Source organism: Cornus florida, unplaced genomic scaffold (assembly GCF_030987335.1).
Source record: "Cornus florida cultivar Cherokee Brave unplaced genomic scaffold, ASM3098733v1 CherokeeBrave_3.0.0_Hap2_Chr04, whole genome shotgun sequence".
Taxonomy (NCBI): Eukaryota; Viridiplantae; Streptophyta; class Magnoliopsida; order Cornales; family Cornaceae; genus Cornus; species Cornus florida.
The window spans coordinates 22,148,863-22,164,978 of record NW_026775574.1 but is presented as its reverse complement, the minus strand read 5'-3'; positions in this window follow the sequence as shown (position 1 = coordinate 22,164,978).

Genomic DNA, 16,116 nt, shown 5'->3' with positions numbered 1-16,116 from the left:
GGGTGATGATTCCACAATGTTTTATTCCCTTGTTAGAAGAGGCACTACACCGTCATCGAGATATTGTAGTAGCGTTATTTACGCGTCATATAGCCAGCTGGCGCGGTGCGTATACATATTTTGCAGATATTTACAGAGATAGCTGGGGGAGAAAGCCTTAAGTTATTATTGCAGGAAACTCATGTTATCATAGAAGACTTGAAGTGTTTCCAGGTTGATGTGGGTTCGCTTATGAGGAGGGTGAACATTGCTGAGAAGTATGTGAGGAGGTTACAGGCGATGCCCCGATTAATCCAGTTGGATGCGTAGATTAATGAGGCAAGAACGAAGCTAAAGGAGCTCGAGGAGGATCAAGTCGTGTTGCAGATTGTGCTTGATGAGACGGCTGATGATGTGAGCCTCCTCACCAGTTGGTAGATATGGATGTTGTTATATGGCAATTTTTCTTGTGGCACGGAGGATTTTTTGATATATAAAGTCCCTATGTGGGAAAAATTTTGTAAGCTAAGTCCCCGTGTGGGAAAAACTTTTTGTAAGCTAAGTCCCTGAGTGGGCAAACCTCTTTTTTTTTGTAAAATCCCCAAGTAGGCAGTATTTCGTAAGCTTGAATGGTGTATTAACTGGTTAAAACATTGTCAATTGTTAGTGAAAGCTCAAAAAGATGAGACTTGTAATTGTAGACTTTGCGTTGATATTGTGTATGCAGAAATTTCATAAAGTGTCGAGTGTATGGTCTCGAAAAGTTTGGGGGTGAACAGATGTTTGAAACACAAACTTTTGTAAGTGTAGAGAAGTTGAGGAAATTTGTATGAGCAATGCTTAAACCGCCAAATTTTCTAAGTGTAGGAACTCGAGAAAAGTTTGGGGTGGACTGGTGGCTCGTCACGCTTTCTAGGGGGTAGGAACTCGAGAAAGGTGATATGAGCAATGATTGAATTGTTAAACTTTTTGAGTGTTGGAACTCGAGAAAGGTTTGGGGTTGGCTTGGAGGCCCTTCACGCTTTCTAAGTGTAGGAACTCGAGAAAGGCATTATAAGCGATGCTTGAACCTCTAAACTTTCTAAATGTAGGAATTTGAGAAAGGTTTGGGGTTGGCCTGGAGGCCCATCACGCTTTCTAAGTGTAGGAACTCGAAAAAGGTGGTATGAACAATGTTTGTACCTCTAAACTTTCTAAGCGTAGGAACTCGAGAAAGGTTTGGGGCTGGCCTAGTGGCCCTTTACGCTTTCTAAGTGCAGGAACTTGAGAAATGTGAATGCTTGAAATTGCCAAACTTTTTTGCAAAAGTAGGGCTTGAGCCATTTACAGTTGATCGGGCCCCCGAGAGTGTTATCGAGAGTGTAATAGCCGCTGGGGCTAACAGTCTTTATAGTAAATGGTCATTCCCACTTGGGTGTGAATTTTGGTGCTGGTAGGCCTCGTATGATATGGATGGCTGTTTTGAGGACTAGGTCACTGACGTTGGAATGTCGCGCTTATACCGTCTTATTGTAAGCGTGAGAGAGCAGAATGTGATAATGTTGGAGATGCTCATGGGAAGTGTCCCGATGTTCATCAAGAGCCTCGAGAGTAGCAGGGCGGTTGTGCTGAGAGAAGCAACGAGTGATGAGATTTGCGGATGGCACAGCGATTCGGTTCTGTAAAACAGAGAAATGGAGTTTGTCCAATCGCTTTTTCCTTAGAAGTTCGGTAAGCCTAAAGAGTGAGTGGCAACTGTTTGGACTAACCTTTAGAAACTTCATGCAAGGTGCGGCTAAGTATCATAAGGAGGCCTTTGTTGGAAGCCTCCGCTTGGCCATTTTCTTGGGTATAGTAAGCTGTGGAACGATGGTGTCGAATGTGGTATTCCTCGAGTAAGTGAGTGACGTGGCGGTTAACAAAAGGAATGCCATTGTCCGTGAGGATGTGCGATTGTAATACCCCTAATTTTAAAAGAATAGTCTCAGTATTAATTTGTTTGTTTTAATTGCATTTTTAATTAATTACTTGATTACATGGCTAATTGCTTAATTGTTTAAATTAATTATGTGCTTAAATGATTTGTCTTAATTAATTTAGTAATTAATTTGCTTGCTTTGATATAATTTGTTTATATGATTTTACTTGCTTAGATGATGTATTGCTTAATTGTAATTTTGTGTTAGGATTGAATGATTTTAATTGTCTTATTTTATTTTATATTCTAAAAAGATGGAGATGGATAGTAGTAATGGACTAAATAACTGGATCGCATGGACTACTTGGATAGGAGGTGTAATGGGTACGGATATTACTCATGGATGGTTGTACATATATATATGGGTATGTATATATAGAAGGATAATTTATTAGTATTATCATTATTGTTAAATAATTAATATTAATGATAATATTTGAATAGTCATTAAATACATATATATAGCTTTAATTATACACATATGTATAAATCACGTTGGTTCTGTAGCTTATATATATATGTATTATTTATTTTATTTTATTTTTGTTATTTATTTTCATTATATGCAGACTTAGGGTATGACTAGGATTAGGGTTTTGTGTATCCTATATATATACTATTACATGTCTGTAGAGGGGCTGAGATATTACGTATATATTATTAGAGAGTTTTAGAGGAGAAACTGAGAGGAAGAAAGCTAGGGTTCGACCAAAAGTGCTGAACCAATGAAGAGGAGGAAGAGGGGCTGGCTCGTGGGTTAAACCAAGAGTGGCGGAGGAGGTTCAACGGCAACTAAGGTCACTGGAAAACCTAGGAAAAAGACGGTTAAAGGTTTTAAATCAAAACCTTAAGAGGCAAGTTATTCTCCTACTCTCTCCCTTTGATTTGTGTTTCTATACATGCCTGGGGATTCCAGGATACTTAAATAATATAATTAAACAATTATGCATGTTTGAATCGGATTAGAACAGAGGATTTCATAGTTTTATTCACCTGTTCTTGTTTTTATTTATTTATTTATTTATTTTTATGTTGCATGATTTGTGGTTTAAGTTTGATCTTTACATGTTAGGACATCTAAAATAAATTAGTATGAGAGTATGGGATTTAGATCGAAGGTTAGAATTCTATCAATGGAGGTTGGACGGAAAAACAGAGGAGTTACAGGAAGAAGTAATCGATTATATGGAAGGGCATAGTAGACTACGCATAGTCGACTATATTGAAGGGCACAGTAGACTATGCATAGTCGACTATATTGAAGGGCACATTGAAGTAGTAGTCGACTATGTATAGTAGACTATCTTGAAGGCACAGAAGACTATGTATAATCGACTATGTTGAGGGTGATTTTAGCTGTGATTTGGGTTTCTTAGTTATTTTGCCCATAATGTCTATTATTCCATTTTAATTGCTTTCAATGATTTAAATGGATATAAAAAAATCCCAGAATGCATAATCTACCTTAATATGCTATGGACTTAAACAATATGAAATTTTAAAATAAATTTGCATACTGTTATTGAATATGGGTGTTTTAAATTGCTTACTTTTGTTCTAGCAATTTAAATGGATGTTGTATGATTTTAATCATGTATTAGCAGTATAATGTGCTCAGTTAATTATCTGATTTTGATTATACTTATCTTTAGATTAATTGATATATTATTTTATTTCTTCATCAATTATTGGATGGAATGAAGGAATTAATTGCTTAAAAATAACTTAGCAATTAATATGGATGTTATATGATTTTAATTAATTGGCAGAATAATATGGTCATGTATTTGGTCTGATTTATATTATGCTATGCTCATTTCTGGATTTACATTGGTGTAATATTATATTTATTTTCATCAATTGTGGATTGTGTGGCTTAATGTACCGGTATGGGACGGTAACATTCTAGGGACGGATTAACCAAAGAAGTTAAGTCCTACCTATTTTGTATAAGGGAATGGATTAACTAAAATGTTAAGTCCTCCTTATATCCGAGTCAGGTCAACTAAACAAGTTGAATGACTTATAGAGGATTACTTAGAGGTTTACTTTATACTGGATAGGATGGTTACTGTATTTATATGCATATGGATATGAGCCATGATATGAGCTTGAATCTCATGATCTATGGTTAGGGAACGTAAACTGCCTTGGAAGTCTCGTTGGTTATAGGAATGTTGAGAACCCCGGTAGGTTGAGGTACTCATGCCCACTACATGTGAGTTTTGCATGTTGCCTTCTATTTAGGTTGAGTCTGTCCTATAGTCCAATGGTAACCCTTTAGTGTGTACCTATATACATATATTTACGGACTATTAGTTATTGTTGAGTTAATTAGGATGTATACATGTATCGGATCTCTGCTTGGACTGTAGTAGAGTAGAACTTGCTTGTGGGCCTAACCCACCATTATTTTTCAGGTGTTCGTCAAGAGTAGAGATTGTTCGTGATGAGCAGGGATCAGTCTATTTCATTCTTCCAGATTGTCTACATAGGAGTTTCCTTTATGATTCAGTATCTAGTTGTAGACCGTTGATTATTTGGTTTTGGTTTTTCCAGGGGTCTACATAGTATGGATTCCCGAGTTGTATAAATTGGAGGATTATTTGTATCAAAAGAATTTGTTAATGGAAATTTATTCTGAGGATTTATTTATCATTCTAGTTTCTTATCAGCATTTTAGTTATTCTTATTTTTTATTATATTTGTATTCTGTGTTTGATTATTACCGATTTGTTTTTTATATCCTCAGGTATTCGGGCGTGGGCCTGGCCAACCCGCATCCGGGAATCCTGGGGTATCACAGCGATGGAATACCAAAATAGCAGATACGATGCTCACACATAAAGTGCGCAACCGCGAGGCCAGTAGCCCGCTTGAGGGGGATGGCCTCAACCCACTTAGTAAAAAATTCAGTGGCGACCAAAATCCATTTATAGTCGTTGGATGTTGGTCGGATGAGACCAATGAGATTAAGGCCCCATGTGTGGAAGGGCGATGGGGCACTAATAGGATGTAGCGGTATGGCCGGGGCATGGAGGTAGGGCTGCAACTCGGGCTGGGCCAGCCCGAATTTACCCAAGCCCAGCCCGAAATTTTCAGGGCTTGGGCAGTATTTTTTTGTTCTAGGTCTGGGCTTGGACTAGATATTCTGAGTCCGAATTAAATTCGGGCTGGGCTTGGGTTGATATTATATAAAGCCCGAAACCCAGCCAGAGCCCGAGCCTGAGCCCGAAAAGGGTATATTTATTTTAAAACTATGTCATTTCACAAGTGTATAATAGCTTAGTTGGTAGTGTGTTTGAGATTTTTTTGGGAGGAATGTTGTTCGAGTCCTTGTAGCTGCACAAATTTCTTATTTTTTACATTCTGAATACAGAGGCGTGGGCTCATAGCGGGCTTGGGTAGGAGAAGTTAATTATGGGCTGGGCTTGGGCAAAAAATTTTGTACATGGGCTGAGCCCGAATTAAGTCTCTAGCTCGCCCAACCCGCCCAAGTTGCAGCCCTACATAGAGGAGATGTTCGTGGTACTAATAAGGCTGGCAGGACTGGACAAGCGCTTGGCATCAACTTCCATTGTTGGCCAGTAATAGCTGTGGTGAAGAAGATGTGCGAAAAGCTTACGGCCTCCCTGGTGCTCGAACTTATGGGCCTCAATGAGGGCCTCCTGAGCCTCTTGTCCTGCTATGCATCGCTGCTGAGACCCATCTAGGGTGTGTCGAAAAAGACTGTCATTGATGAGGAGGAAACGTTGAGCCTTTTTTTTATATATATAATGAGAACAACTTTGGAGTGTTCGTAAGGGAAGGAGACGTCACGGAGGAAATTGGTAAACAGGATCTGCCAGTCCCCGTCTTCGAGAAGGTAGGCTTTATATGGGTCTGGAACACCCTGGCAGTTAATGCAGTCTTATTGGAAGCGGCTAGCCTCGATGGCCATGGTTAGCTAACAGTATCCTTGTCGCTGGAGGCGACGATAGAGGGCGATAGGTGTAGAACAATTGTCGTGGTATACATGGATGAGTACTTGAGAAGCATCAGTGGGGCCTAAGGCGCGAGATAACGCGCCACATGGGAGGCAGAAGTAGAGGAGGCCATGCAATATTTGAAACTGTTTAAGTTCTTTGAGGGGAAGGGGGCCTTCTAGAGTTCTCAACTGATTCTTGATTGGCTGACGCCAATCAACTTTGGTTTCATTGAAATCGACAAAGTTAGATACCTGGAGGGGCTGCTCTCTTTTGGTGACTAGAATGGGTGTGGTAGGGCTGTCTGTTTGAATCTTGGCGGCTAAAGTTGTAAGGGTAACGATTAGATGTTCGAGGAACATGTGCGATTCTGAAGGTATCAAATCTGGTGAGCAACCTATGGAGGATGGTGCGGTAGGAGGCCAGAAAGGGCTCTTTAAGCAAGAATGTTCTTGTAGCATATTGGATAACAATATTAGAGTTGTCCCTGATGCATAGTTTAGAAATGCCTTTGGTTAGAGCCAACATGAGGTCAAGGATGAGGGCTTCGTAGTAGGCCTCGTTGTTCGAGCAGTGAAAGTCTAGCTTGAATGCAGCCGTTTGTCCGTGACCTGAGGCTATAAGGATGATATTTGCCCCTCCCCCTGTAGAGGTCGAGGAACCATCAAAGGCGAGATGTCATTCGCCAGAAAATAGTTCCGCGGAAGCCACCTGGAAATCATCAAAAGGGAGCTTATTGTGAGGCGGCTCGTGTGTCCCTTGGGGAAATTGGGTGAGAAGATAAGTTAATGTTTGGCTCTTTATTACTTGAGGGGTGCAATAGGAAATGTCAGATTTGGAGAGTGCGAGAAGCCACCGGGAAGTCTTGCCTGAAATTAAAGGTTAAGATAACACCAAACGCTCGTCCGGCAATCATCAGCACCGAACGCTCGTCCGGCAATCATCAGCACCGAACACTCGTCCGACAATCATTAGCACCGAGTGTTCGTCTGTGCAGCACAAATCCAATCCAGGCCAGTGAGTAGAAGGCTAATTACGAGCGCTCGTCTCTTCACTGGATGAGTGCTCGTCCAGACAATGCAGACCCATATGGCATTTTGAACCTTTCAATTTAATTCCCTCCTTAATTGAGGTTGTTGGTCAATTGTTTTTAGGGGACATTGACCTCGAAGTTGAGGAGGTTTGGTAGACATTTTGTCTATTTTAATAAAAGGTGATCATTGTAAAACATTATTGAATATTCAAGGGAAGAATTCTACTGAGAGAAATATTGAGTTTTTAAGAGCTTTTATTGTATTTTCTGAAAGTGGCGAAAATGGAGGGGCTGAGTTCTTCGACCTCTTCCTCCCTTGCTGCTATGGGTAACTAATTCTCTTCCTAGGGAGTTGATGAAGCCATTCCAAGTAAATATGCTCTAGTTGTATTTTAATTTGGGGATTTAACATGTATATAGCAAGTTGCATATTCTAGAGATTTACATGTTTTGTAATTGAATTCATTCCAATATATGATTGTGTTGAGATGTCTATCTTGTTTTAGAATTCATTTCTTCATGGTTATTCTTCTTATATCTTTATAGTGAGAATGAAGATGAGATTATGCAACGGTTTTCTTGGCATGTTTTATGACAGTTTTGATAGTCCATTCCTAGGAAAGATGAACCATACTACATCCCTAGTGTAATGTAGTTAGGTAGATGGTTCATACCAACCGTAGATTGATTATGCTTAGTCATTGACTACATGTGCATTTACCATACAACGTAAGAGATTTGATAGGCCATTCCTAGGGAAGAAGGCTCATGTTACAACCTAGTTTAGGTAGATGAACCTTACTAAACATAGATGGTTTATACTTAGCTCTTGATTGTATGAACTTCTTGAAGATAGTATAGTTATCATGCATTTTTACATATCATGGTTATACACATAAGTAGTTCCCCAAGTTAATTACAAGCTAGCATATTTGTGAGGTGTGTGGTGGATTCAATTCCCTAGCTCTCTCTACATAAGTTTAATTCAGTTTAAATTCATTCCATTTACTGTTTTATGCAAATTTCATTTCCTAGTTCTAAGTGACAAACAAAACAAACCATTTTATACCTTTCATCAAACTAAAAGTGATTTTACAACCTTGGTAGCCAAAAACTAGCAATCCTTGTGGTTCGATTTACCCTTACGATAGCCCTATTTTACACTGATTTGTGCTATTGCAAGTGTTGATTATTATTGGTAAACATATTTCAACCACCAAAGTCATCTTTTGGACATGCCTTGTTCAGGTCTCGAAAGTCAACACAGATACAGATTTGACCATTTTTCTTTTTTACCGGGACAACATTGGCCAGCCAGGTTGGATGAAGGATGGGTCGATTGAAACTGGCCTGAAGTAGCTTCTAGACTTCCTCTTTAATTTGGAGTTCCAGCTCAGGGTGAAAGGTTCGAGGTGCTTGCTTGACTGGGGGATGATTTGGCAGGATACTGAGGTGGTGCTCGACTAGGGCAGGGCTGAGACCTAGCGTTTACTGGTAAGTCCAAGCGAAGATATTGAAAAACTCTTTTAGGAGTGAGATCAGCTGTTCTCGGATAAAGGCTTTGGGGTTTGCTGCAATGAAAGTGATACGGGGTTGGTCTTCTTTTGCGACGAGGTTAGTTTCTTCAAGACCGTCGAAAGTTGATCGTTTGGGCTCGGAGATTTGGGACTCGACCAGCTCAGTTTGGCACGCAGAGTCCAGACACCGTCACAAACGGTAGACATGTGTCCCTCCTCGAGTTGAAAGCGTTTGCACTTCCTAGATCGGGTACGATTATGACGAGGGCATGCCTTGAATGGTCTTGGTGAAGGAAAGACGTCCGGCCGGGATTGGTCCCAATTGGGTATCGGTGTAGAAATGATGTGGGACTCTTCTTGCGCATCTTTGTCAAGCTTATCGAAGAACAGGGATTTGATGAAGTGAGCCTCAGTTCTGGCAAAAGGTCTTTCTGAGCAGGGGATTGTGATAACATGGTTTCCGAGGATACCTTTGAAGCATTGATGATACGTGGACGACATTATCCCAAAACGATGCATCCAAGATCGGCCAAGTAGGATGTGGTAAGAAGTCTCAGCCTTGATAACGTGGAATCGAGCGTGTGCTCGAAACTTGTTAACTGCGAGGTCTGTGGTGACGTAGCCCAGAGTGTGTCGAAGGTTATTACCGAAACCTTCTATCTCAATGGGCTCCTTAATCAGTGAGCAGCAGGGTTGTTGGCCTTCTGAAACACAGCCAGGGAAATAACATTGATGGAGGAGCCATTGTCGAGAAAAATGCGCTTGAACTCAACACCATTGAGGAGACTGGTGACATACAAGGTGCAATTCTGATTGGATGAGACTTTGCGGTTTGTTTCTCTAAAGGATATGACAATCCCTTGTGGTTTGGATTGTGCAAGACGGAGCTGAGAGGAGGTTGTGGCTGCACATTGCTCGACAGTGGGGAGATTAGCCTCATTATCCGATAGAGAGCGAGAGTATTCATCAAATTCATTGTAATAGGCAATACCCGCTACGACTCCTGGATGGAGAGGGAATGGAACCTGGCGGACGTCGGCTGGGTTGGTGACTTCGAGTTCACCACTGGCTATCTTCGTCTAAAGTCCTGCAATTAGTTATTGGATGTAACGTTGTTTGGTGATATATGCAGAAATTTGGGTTTGTACGATCATGAACTATAAGCGGCTGACGTGGTACCGGAAGGACCACTTCGCCATGCTGTATCCATCTTTTCAACATGTCGGCCACCTCATTCATTCGAACTGGAAACAGTGGTGGGTTTTCTCGCCGTTGTGTACTCTCGAGAGAGAGCGGTCCTCTCTTGGTGGTTGCAGGTCTGCCCTACAAATAGGTGCCTGTGCAATATTCTATTTGGAAATCTCTGGAAGGTCACGAACAAGATTTCTGACAGCAAGAATCAGGTCAGTGAAGTTATCAAGCCTCAGATTACACAGGTTAATCCGGTAGTCCCTGTCTAAGCCTTGAATGCAAATGTCTACTCGATCTTTTTCGCTGCTATTTTTGAAACAGCCTTTGGCTCGGGTTAAAAAACGCGAGACAAACTTGAAAGGTGTCTCATTAGATAGTTAGGTTTCTTTCATCAGGGAGAGTGTAGTTATGCACTATTTAGCCTCCCGGAATTTTGTGAGGAACTTATCAATTAGCTGTTCCTAGGTGGTTATGGAATCTTTCTCAAGACTTTTATACCACCGGTATGCCAATTCAATGAGCGACTTGGAAAATTCTCGTAATCGTAGTAAGGCATCATGGCTTTGTCCACCAAGTGCCTCGACGAAACGCATGACATGCTCTTCCAGGTCGCCAGATACACCATCATACTTGGGAAATTTAGGGACGAGGTACCCCATTGGAAATGGTGTTAGGGCAACGCTACGTGGGTAAGGTGGTTCATTTCGAAACTCCAACGACCGGGCCGTACCTGGTGAGTTCTTTAGGAAGAAATCTTGAAGATGAGACTCGGTGACCAGTCCATCTTCTTTGTCCGGTCGGTTAGGTGGTCGTGCTCTGTTATGAGCTTTAGCCTGTGCGCAAGTCGGCGGTGACAACAAATCGGTGATGTTCGAGAGTGCTGAGAGAGCTGGTTGTATAGGTGGAGTCAGAAGAGACTAACTAGATTGAGATTTGGCTCTTTTAGCAGCCTTTGCCTGGAGGTTTTGAAGTAACATAGTTTTTATGTTGGCCAGACGTTCTCCTAACTCCCGTCATGTTTGTTGCAGGGATTGCGAGGCGGACATATGTGGTCCTGAGTACGTTGGTTGGTATCTGCTAGTCACTGTTTCAACATCCCTATGGCCAGCAGCTTCATCCTGTTCCGAATGCTGAGATTCTACTGGATGGTTGTTTAAATCCATTGGCTCTGTACTGATATCCCCAACGGAATAGCCAAATTGTGGGGGTTCTTTACTGTAAGTCAATATTATAAATAAAAGGGGTGATATCTAAATACAAGATACAATGGAGCATCAACCAAAAAGTCTTATTCTTCATGTTTTTTTTGTCCTAATTTATAGTCTCCAGCCATTACCTAAATCCTTTAGCCTTTCGAGATTTTACCTAGGACAGTCATTATGATCCTATAGGTCTCAATAGGGGTGACTTGGTTATTTTGCTTCGAAGATAAGTACCATTACATTAAATGCACATCTTTTCGAAAAACGGCGGTATTCATCAGTGTGATGGTCGGTGTTGTAGTCGAGGCACGTAGCGTTGTTAGAGATGCCAGACTTGAGCCTAAATTGAGTGGAGAGGGACCTGCCACGTGGCTTGATGGGTTAGATCCCCTACAAAGTTTTTATCAACCATTGAAAATTCATCTATTGAGCATGGTTTAAAAAAATAATATTAGGTTGTTTTGAAAAAGTTCAATCCGTAAAACCTATCTAATCCAATCCAATCCAAATTGTATGTTGTCCTCGGTAAGGAGGAAGAAAGAGTCGTGGAAAGAAAATTTTCACAAACTTCCTTTATTCGGTAGAGATTATATGTAATGACCTGAGTTTTTATTCAACCCGGTGCGTCAACAATGACCCGAACATAATCCAACAACGAATCAGAATGTGGATGCAAAAGGTAAAACAGTTATCTCTAGAGATACTACATGTCTATAAGACACCAATGTGACCCTCAACGAGGTTATGGAATCCAAAGAAAACAATTGCGGAAGCGACGTTTCAAAATGGACAAGAATGAGCCTAGGGGCAAAATGGTCTTTTCTAAAATGGAAGTGGGTGCTTCCAAGCACACCATTGGAAATACAACAAAAAATTAATGAATTTAGACTCAAGAATTACCTGATTCGGAGTCCGGACGGAAAAGATATGAATTTAGAACCAAATGGCCTTCTTCGTTTTGGAGTTACTACGGCCCTATCTCACTAAAACTGCAATAACTCTCACTACGGTTGGATTTCTAATGCATGGTTGGTACCATTGGAAATCTAACTTCAAGCTCTTGAGTTTAGACTCAAGAACGACCTGATTTGGATTATAAATGAAGAAGTTATGGCTCTCTGAAGTTGTTGCAACAATGCTGTCCAAGAAAAATCAAAAGAGGAAGGTTCCAGGGAGGATCAGCCGGCTGAACCCTCATCATCAGCCGACTGAACCCCTATCATCAGCCGGTTGAAACTCCAAAAATCCTAAAAAGGCTACTAGAATTGGTTTCGAACAGTTATCAGTTGGCTGATGATTGCTATCAGCCGACAGATGGACCTAACAGCAGCAGAAAAAGCTGTTGTAATCCATGGGGAAGGTGTTTGGCTCAATTCTAAGGCTATGCATGCTTCCCATTTGATCTGGATAAGATTCAAAACATCTTTAAACCTTAAATGAACAACCATTACATGCTAAATCGAAATGATGCTTTAAATGATACTCCAATGCATGAATTTTGCCTAAATTTTCATAAATCATCCAAAAATAATTCACAAAGTTGAAATCCATGTATTCTTTGAGATATGATCATGCTCGCATGTGTAAAAAGATGAATTAGACGTGTTAGAATGGCCTACGGCGTTATGGCATGTCATATGCAAAATATGACCCTTCAATGCATGAAATCCCTTATAGTCCCTAAACAAGCTATGAAGTTAAACTAACATACTTGTCATATAAGTGTCTTTGGCCCTTGGCCTCATTACATATACATCCAAAGAGTGGCAAAAGGGTGCACTTAAGTGCACATTACATAGCTTAGACAATAAATACAAGTTTTTATACAATACACCAAAAAAGAGATCATGATATGCTAACAAGTGCATATTCAATGTCACAAAGAATTCTAACAAGTCAAAGAGTGTTGTGCATCCCATAATAATGATTCTTTACCTAAAAAACACCCAGTAACTTCGGGGTGAGTAAACAAGTTTACTCGTAGGGAATGAGCATGCATAAGTTTAACTTATTACAAAGTTTGCAATTCAATAGAATTTAGTCCATGCTATCATAATGACATTGAAACTTTTAACAAAGCACAATGAGATGCAATATCACAAGGTTATCAAGTTTGGAATTTAAATACGAAATCAAACCAAAGTGGATACTTGGATATCACGTCGGATCAAACCGACACCATTATTACTTTAGGGTTACTAGTCTATGGGTAACCTCCCTATGTGCGCACTAGACTTGTAGAGGGACAATCCCCCATACTAGAATCATGCCCTAGCCTTAACCATAACAACGACATCCCAAGTTTCCAAAATCAACAATTTGTGCAACAACATATATGTATTAACATAACATATATATATATATATATATATATATATATATATATATATGTGATGTAAAGCCATCTACCATGCACAACCAATTTTGGAAACACAATACATGTCCTAAGTTCTCAACTACAATGGCATGAAGAATGTTGAACAATCATTATACATTTTGTTACTCTTTATAACAATATCATTCAACAACAAGAACATAGTCTCACAAGTATGATATAAGTTTAAAAATCATAATTTAAACATGCAATCAACATAGGATACATACTCATTCACTAACACAACAAGGATAGAAGTTAATTTAATAAAATAACTAGTTTCTCTATATTTCATTTCTTATCCAAACATGCTCAATTTAATATATGTTGTAGTACCCATCATGGTCATTACATAAATCATTTCAATACTTGATTTAAATCATAAGAACATAATAATGAAATTAATTAACTAATTTATCTAGATTTCAAAACAACCATAAATGACTTCAAGTTAATATATGTTATGAATCAAGTCATGACCTTTCAAAAAATCATGTCTTAACTTAATTTCATCCAATGTATCATTGACTATCAATTTAAATTTAGATTAAAGACATGTAGTTCATTTGTACCAAGTTATAAAACATATAAAACATTAAAAACATAGTTTAGAACACCCCCTACATCACAAGAGGATTGTTCCTCTTGAATCCAAGGAAAGTAAAGGAATTTCAAGTTTTCCTTCTAGGGTTATGAAGAGGAAGATGAGGTAAGGTTTTTGTATTCCAAGCTCAAAGGTCTTAGGTGAGTGGAAGGGCACTAAAATGAAGCCTAAAGCTTTAAACCAAGCTTAGTCTTCAATGGTGGCTAGGTTAGGGTTCTTGAGAGGAAAGAGATGAATGAAATAAATGTGCAAACCCTAAGTTAAATGTAGTGGGATTCTCCACTCACTAGGTACTCTTGCACTACCTTTCACACACACACTTGCAAGACTAAAGGTGAGTCCTACATTTATCATGAATTTAAGCAAACTTCCAAGATTTTAAATCAAGCCTACACTTGTCAACCATCCATGTCAACAAGTGCTCCTATCCTAGGCCAACAAATGGGTGAATCTTCACCCTCTATGTGTCAAGAGATTATGCATCCAAGTCTCCTCACCCCAATGCCAACAAGTGGCACCATGAGAATGTGACACTTGTCATATTTTCTGAAAATTGCAAAAAGATCCTTTTTGAAAATACCTTCCAAATTAAATTACAAAATGGTCCCTAAGACGAAAAATAATTACTTTGCATAATTACACTAAAACTCCAAAAGTTTAAGAAAACTATCAAAAGTTATGCATCCATGCCCTTTACAAGAAAAGTAAACATTTAACATGTTTTTCTACAAAAGTAAAAATGTAGATATCATGGAATTTAAATATCATGGATGTATGCAAGGCCGGAATCAAATCCGATTATAAAAAGTGAGGTTATGCAAGGAAAATGATAAACGAGAAAAAGACGAAAAAAGAAATTACCGAAAAAAAAGAAAGGAAGGAAAATGACCGGGTCATTACATGATACAAGGAAATAAAGGATAATAAAAGGGATGTATCATCCTTACCTTTTTTTTTTATAAATTTTCATCTATAAAAAAATGGGCTGAAGAAATGAGACAAGACAAGTGGACTATTATATAAGTTCTAAATTAAATATTATCCTAAATTATACAAGTTTTAAATCATAGTACCATCTCTCTAAATTACAATATTATAAATATTATTATATATAATGGTAAAAACAATTATTATTTTTTTTTTTCATAGTTGGTGGCACTCACACACATGTCTCTACCGAGACTTGAACCCCTGACCTCCCTTTGGGAGGTAAGGGATTGATACTGTTAGGCCACTGATGTTGGTAACTTTCTCTTTCCTTTTTCACTCGTAACTAACATAGTAAATTATGAGTTTATTATTATTATTTTTTTCTATCCAACCGAAAAATAAAAAAAAAATAAACATATACTTTATTTCTTATGGATTCATCCCTTATTCTTTCCTTCCATTCAATTATTTTATTTTATTTTATGTTTCGACGAACAGATCATAAAGTAGTAGATATGATTGAATTTAATTGCGCCAATCCGTGAAAATCCGATTGGATTAAATTTAATGCCTAATTAGATAAAATCCGATATGTGGTCACTCCTTATCATAATGTGATGGATTATATTTTTTCTATAATATTTTAGCATATTTTGTAGCCCATGTCATAGCGTGTGCTATGTAATAAGAGTGTTTTATAATGTTTCAAATGACTTATCTGTTTGAAGTTTGCATAAATGAGTTGAGTTAAAGTTCAAAATTTAAATTCATTCGGCAAATAAATTAATGGGTAAAGTGCATTAAACCCTCCTGAACTATTGAGGTATGTGCAAGAAACCCCCCTGAACTATAAAAGTTGCAAGAAACCCTTCTTAACTATTAGGGTATGTGCAAGAAACCCCCCTGAACTATTGGAGTATGTGTAAGAAACCCCCCTGAACTATATATTTTTTTACAGTTTACCCCATCCGCACGAATTAATTGACTGAAAAGGACGATGAAGCCAAGGAATTTGTGGTTGGGATCCGAGTGGTAGATGTCGTCTGAGGAGTGTTTGGATAAGCCAAGGAATCTATTGTTGGGATTGGTGGGTCTCCTGTCATAGCTCCATCATAGCCGTTGCACCACCAGCCAGATCCGTCGGTCATACATATCGCACTTCTTTGCACCATTGCGTCAGTCCATCACCGTCACCGCCTTGCCTGCCGTTCAGCTCACCTTGCTCGCCGGTCTATTCCACCATCCATTCCAAGCTCACCGCCCCATTCCGCCATCTCCATAGCCGAGCACACCGTCGTCCGTGTTTCGAGCACACAGTCGTCCACAGTTTACCGCCGAGCCCCCTTGAGCTTGCCGCCGCCTCC